The following is a 6,085-nucleotide window of genomic DNA, read 5'->3' as shown; positions in this document are numbered from 1 at the left end:
ATATCTCTCCTTGAAGAAGTGCAACATGTAGGGCAAGTACAGTAGAGTACACTGTGTACAGTAGCTACATAATGCTATGTTATGAGTCCTTTATGATAATACCGTATCTCGAAATAACAAATATCACTTAATAACATTATTCTGGTGTGGTGATGGAGTGTTGCTGTATTAGCAAATGTATTAGCGAAGGTGTAATAGTTTCTTCTCTATGGTGGTCTTCACTGTAAAGAAACATGGTCTTGCATAGTAATGGAGTGACTTCAAGCACAGTCAGCTAGATAAGAGTGAGTTAAACTGTTTCTTTCTCTGAGGAAAGCTATGACTCAAGCTTCTTTCACACTCTGATTGCTTTTCTGTCAGGCTACATAGTAGGCCTTGCCAAAAATCAGAACTTTTTGATTACAGATTCTTGCAGTTTCTTCCTCCCCGAGAGCCTCCATTGTGGTCGGAACACATTCTGTGGAACACACAGGGATTCTGACACAGAATAGTCTTTGTTGTCATCTGTAACCTAGCTAGAAGGTGGCCGTTTGAGACAGCATCTCGGGGTAAATGTAGCCTACCAAGATAGAGGACACCATTTTAGTTTACGGAAACAATGGCTAACTCTCTCTCTCTCTAATAACACAGATTCCGTGCAGTTTTAATGAGTCAAGCATTTACATGTTGTTAGTGTGTGTGTGTGTGTGTGTGTGTGTGTGTGTGTGTGTGTGTGTGTGTGTGTGTGTGTGTGTGTGTGTGTGTGTGTGTGTGTGTGTGTGTGTGTGTGTGTGTGTGTATGTGAAAATCTGTAGGGGTTTTGTGTGAGAGTGTAGTGTGTGTGTCAGCGTGTATATATAGTCTTGTGCATAGAATCAGTGCAAGATCGGGTAACCATTAATTAACTATTTAGCAGTCTTACGGCTATTTAGCAGCCTTATGGCTTGGGAGTAGACGCTGTCTCTGAGACTGTTGGTCTGATAGCCGATGCTCCGGGACCGTTTGCCAGACGGTAGCAGAGTGAACAGTCTATGGATTGGGTGGCTAGAGTCTTTGACAACATGACTGTAGTGTAGTATTTACTGTAGTGTAGTATTTGTGGAGTTTAGTATTCTGCAGTACACTCATAGAAACAAAAGTTATACTATACAAGTACTATACAAAATTATACTATACAAGTACTACACATGATCTAGGGCTACTAGAGTGTGGATTATAGTATTCTATAGTATACTACAGTTTACTGCAGAATTCTATAGTAACTGTAAAAACATGATGTGGGATATGGTACAATTTTTCTTTAAAGTTGCTAAACCAGTGGATTCTGTGTTTTAATAAGGGATGCAGTGTGTTTTGTGTCTTTTTGAATATCTGTGTGACTTTGCAAAGTTTCATAAAGGTTTTGTTCCCAGCTGGAGTGAGTTATTCCCAACACCTTTCTGTTTTCCATTTTCAATTGAAAGTGTAACAATGGGAGAGGCTGCTCACTCACAGATAAATGTTTTATTTTTAAAATGTAACTAGGCAAGACAGTTAAGAACACATTCCTATTTACAATGATAGCCTACACCGGCCAAACCCGGACAGCGCTGGGCCAGTTGTGCGCCACCCTATGGGACTCCCAATCACGGCCAGTTGTGAAACAGCCTGGAATCAAACCAGGGTGTCTGTAATGACACCTCTAGCACTGAGATGCAGTGCCTTAGACCACTGCGCCACTCGGGAGCCCAACAGATACACATGGCTTTGATAACACTGGCACCAGGAATTATTCCCAACCTGTATTAAAGCCGACCTGCTACCAATGTCAGCCACCTAAATCTGCAATAATATAGCCGCAAAGGCAGAAGAATGTCAAAGGAAACGTTGATTGTGAGCACGTGCCTCCTTTGTGAGCAGACCTTTCTTCCCATAAAGAAACTGCTGTCAGTTTGGATTTTGCAGGTGAGCAGCATTGGGTATCTGCTTAGTTGATTTCCCAGCAGTCACTTCTTCAGACGAGTGAGGTCCTTTCTTTGTCTTTGCCCCAAATGGCACTATATTCCCTATGTAGTGCACTACTTCCGACCAGAGCCCCATGGGCCTTGGTCAAAAGTAATGCTCTATACAGGGAATAGGGTGCCATTGAGGACAAAGCCTTTTTTGTCTTGGTTCTCTGTGTGATGCCAGGACCAGGCTGGGAAGCAGCTCAATGTGGGGGACCCACCTTCAACAGGCACCTGGCTGAGTCCATACAAAGCAGCCTGTGCTGACACCCTCCCAGACAAAGAGAAGAATACCGGCAATGATTTCCTGTTTAACCTGTGTGCAAGCAGAGATGCTGGATGCTGAATACAGCTTGTACTTCCACAGAAATGGCCCTGGGCAGGGTTGCTCTGATACAGACAATCACAGTTTGGATTGTACAATGTCATGTTTATTTTCCTCAACAGGCATCGTTGAATGGGGGTAAATACAGACTTCGTAATGAAGGTTTGGCTCCACTGGCTTGAAATGTTTGGCTTAAAAAGAAAAGTCACAGCCAACTAAGGGATCCTACCTAGTATGTATGCTAATTGTGTATTTAAAGTTAATTTGCATTAAATAAGTATGGATTTTTTTCCAAAAGTTTTGCAAGCTCTTCATGCCATATTGTTGAAGAAAGAAAATGTCAGAACCAGAGTCAGAAGTTTTTCTTTACATGACAGTGTTCTTGTGCTTGTATAACACCCAACTCACAGTCATCTATTGTACTGACTGAGAGTTTTGGGTGTGAGAGTGTTAAAGAGACATCAGTGGAAGTTGACATAGTGTATTTTCTCACTCTCATTTGACTTGTGAAACACCTCAAGGACACAACCTCACTGGACTGTGGTTTCATAAGTTCTTACAGTTGTTGTACAGCATTTCATTTAAGAATGTCAGACTAATAAGAATGTTACACCACACATTTTACATTTACATTTTAGTAATTTAGCAGACGCTCTTATCCAGAGTGCATACATTTTCATGATTTTGTTGTTGTTGTTGTTGTTGACGCTCAAACTGCTCCGTCCACATGAGTTCACCCAGCTTGGGTTTGATCCCAGGCTGTGTTACAGCCGGCCCTGACCGGGAGACCCATGAGGCGGTGCACAATTGGCCCAGCGTCGTCTGGGTTAGGGGAGGGTTTGGCCAGCCGGGATTTCCTTGTCCCATCGTGCTCTAGTTCCTTGTCCCATCGTGCTCTAGTTCCTTGTCCCATCGTGCTCTGGCGCCTGCAAGCTGACTTTGGTTGCCAGCTGGACGGTGTTTCCTCCGACACATTGGTGCGGCTGGCTTCTGGGTTAAGTGAGCAGTGTGTCAAGAAGCAGTGAGGCTTGGCAGGGTTGTGTTTCTGAGGATGCATGGCTCTCGACCTTCGCCTCTCCTGGGTCCGTAGGGGAGTTGCAGTGTCGGGACAAGTCTGTAACTACCAATTGGGGAGAAAAAAGGGGTAAGAGTAAAAAAAATCTAAAGAGAAATGGAACCACTGCAAATGTAGGTAATTACAATGTACCATTGTTATTAACAATATAGTGATAGTCAGAGCATTTCATTTTCACAGTATGACATTCAATGATATTAACCTTGTTCTAAAAACTGGCACACAGTTATACAGTTAAACCACCACTGTCACCCCTCACCACCACAGTGGTACGCTATGTCAGCTGACCAGCCTAGCTGTCGGCCAACCCAAGCGAGGCTGTGCTGGGAAGTTAAATAAAAATGGGATGAAAAAGAAAAATTACATTTCTGTGGGCACCAATTCTAAGATTCCCACCATGCTGTCAGGCTGCATCTCCGTCACTCAGCCCCAGTTAAGGTTGTGAAGTCACAGTATCCTGTAGAGGTGCTGGAGGCGGGCACAGCGAGACTTTACAGGCGTAACTTCTGTCACTTCGTGTGCCCCTAGCCTGTGCCCCTGTGATGGATTCACAGCCAGAGAGTATTTTGGTGGAAGGGGAATGAACACTGAATGCTTAAAATCATCGGGAGGTGGACCTCTTTTGATTGATAGTCTGAATTTGTGGGGGGTTTTGTGGCATGTTGTTTCATGTTATCACAAGTGCACGTGTTGTTGTTTATGTTCACACCGTTAATCCTCACATCCTCAATATTTTCCCTTTTTCTCCTGTTTCTTTTTGGTTCAGGTATTGCAATCTTGTCTAACTCTAATGAACCATTATGAATTCCCTTTTGTGAGCAATTTACCTTGAATCTCATTAATATTCAGGGTTGCCAATTAAAGCCATAGAGTTATTTCCAGCTCAGTTCACTTGGTTATTAGCTAATGCTCATGTTGTACTGGTTGTACACTGATGGACTACTTTACCATGATTAGCATTCATAAAGAAATACTAAGCAATAATAATTGTATATTTCCCTCTTCTGTAAACATTTTACTTTGTGCCACAAAAGTAGCAAACCTGAGCTGTTTACTGGAAGGTGAAATAGCAAAGCAACAGTAACACAAATCTAAATGTGTGAACAGATACATCAAAAGTGAACAGGTACATTATTTGATGATGCCAGCTTGTGTTTACTGTACAAATCTCTGAGGTGATGGATTTCTGTGTTACTCCATGACTCCCTGTGAACCTAGCGTGATGTTGATGTTGTGCCATGTAACGTGGCAGGTCCTGAGACACCATCACTGATGGGAGAATCATGCAGACATGGGGAACAGCAAGTGTTTTGTGTCTTGACAAGTACCAGTGTGCTCATGTTATCTGTCACCTCAGCTGTGGGTCACAGTCCAGTGAACAAACCAACCTGCACCGTCACCTTCCTAACACCAAGCCGTACCCAACACTGCTAAGTGTCTGTAAAAAGGTTTCTGTGGTACTGGTGAAATTTTTATTTAAGTCAGAAGAAACGGCTGAGGTTTTACCAGCTGCTTTTACAGTAGCATAAAAAAACGAACAAACCATAGCTGCATGCATACACAGCCAATACAATATTCTATATACAAGCATGGGCCAATTAACACATTCTTTTAAAAATCAACTATATATACATTTTGTGGTTGCTGCTTATCACTGGCCACAGAGCATTTAGTTCTCCATATACCACGTTTCGCAATCTTGTGGTGAATTGTTTATTTCCAGTACCACTAATAATGTTTGCTTCTTTCCGGAAGCAGAGACAACTTGTTTTGTTGAAATACGGCTTCACCATTCTTAGTAGAGTAAGGAATACACTCTGAGGAGTCGTTTCTTCATCCACTTATTACCCAGGGTTTCAGGTTAAATAGCAGACCTGCTCCTCTAGTTCCCCAAGCAGTAATTTACAGCTCTATTCATCCCTTACTCATTTATGGGACAATGAGGTGATGATTCAGCCAATTCCGTTCAACCACAGCAGCGCATCTGGAATCACTTCCATTCACTTGCATCTCATTCTGTGGAATAAAGTCACACAGTATATATATATATATATATATTTTTTTTTTTTATTGAAGAAAAGCTCCTTCATAATGATCACATAAGAAGGATCATTCTTCAATGAAGTAAATATTTTGATGCTGACAGGAAAATCAATTAGTTCACTATATCAAAACATTACAGCACCAAACCCCAGTCAATACCCGACCTCCAGTGGCACCCTGTGACCTTGTCAGTCTTTGAGGAGACAGGAGAGATCACAGCCAGGTTCATAGTCAGCAGTGCTGCTCCTTCAGCCTTGATCCTGTACCACAGAGGCCATGAAAGAGAATCTCTTAGCAACACTCTTAGTTCTCTTGCTCTCTCACTCTCTGTCACACACTCATAGACATGAATTCTTGATTGGGATATTTCACTTTTTCCACTGATTTCTAATTCTGAAGGGGGAAAAAACATTGTCAGAGCTCATGGTACAGCAGACATTGGCTCCAGTCCTGCCATGTCAAAGCCTTGATTCAGCCTCAGGTCACTCAGAGGGAAAATAATGTCATAAATCAATAGGGAGAGAAATCCACGAAACAAAATGGTTGACAGAAACTCACTCTAGGGTTGTCTCCATGGCAACCAATCACGATCCCTCCCATTGCTGTGGGTAATCAAACATGAACGTTACTACTGATAGGGAGCTGGAACTCCCCTGTCATTCGTAAAATCCTGGGTTG

The sequence above is a fragment of the Salmo trutta genome, chromosome 24, assembly GCF_901001165.1.
Source record: "Salmo trutta chromosome 24, fSalTru1.1, whole genome shotgun sequence".
Taxonomy (NCBI): domain Eukaryota; kingdom Metazoa; phylum Chordata; class Actinopteri; order Salmoniformes; family Salmonidae; genus Salmo; species Salmo trutta.
Note: the sequence above shows the minus strand (reverse complement) of the source record.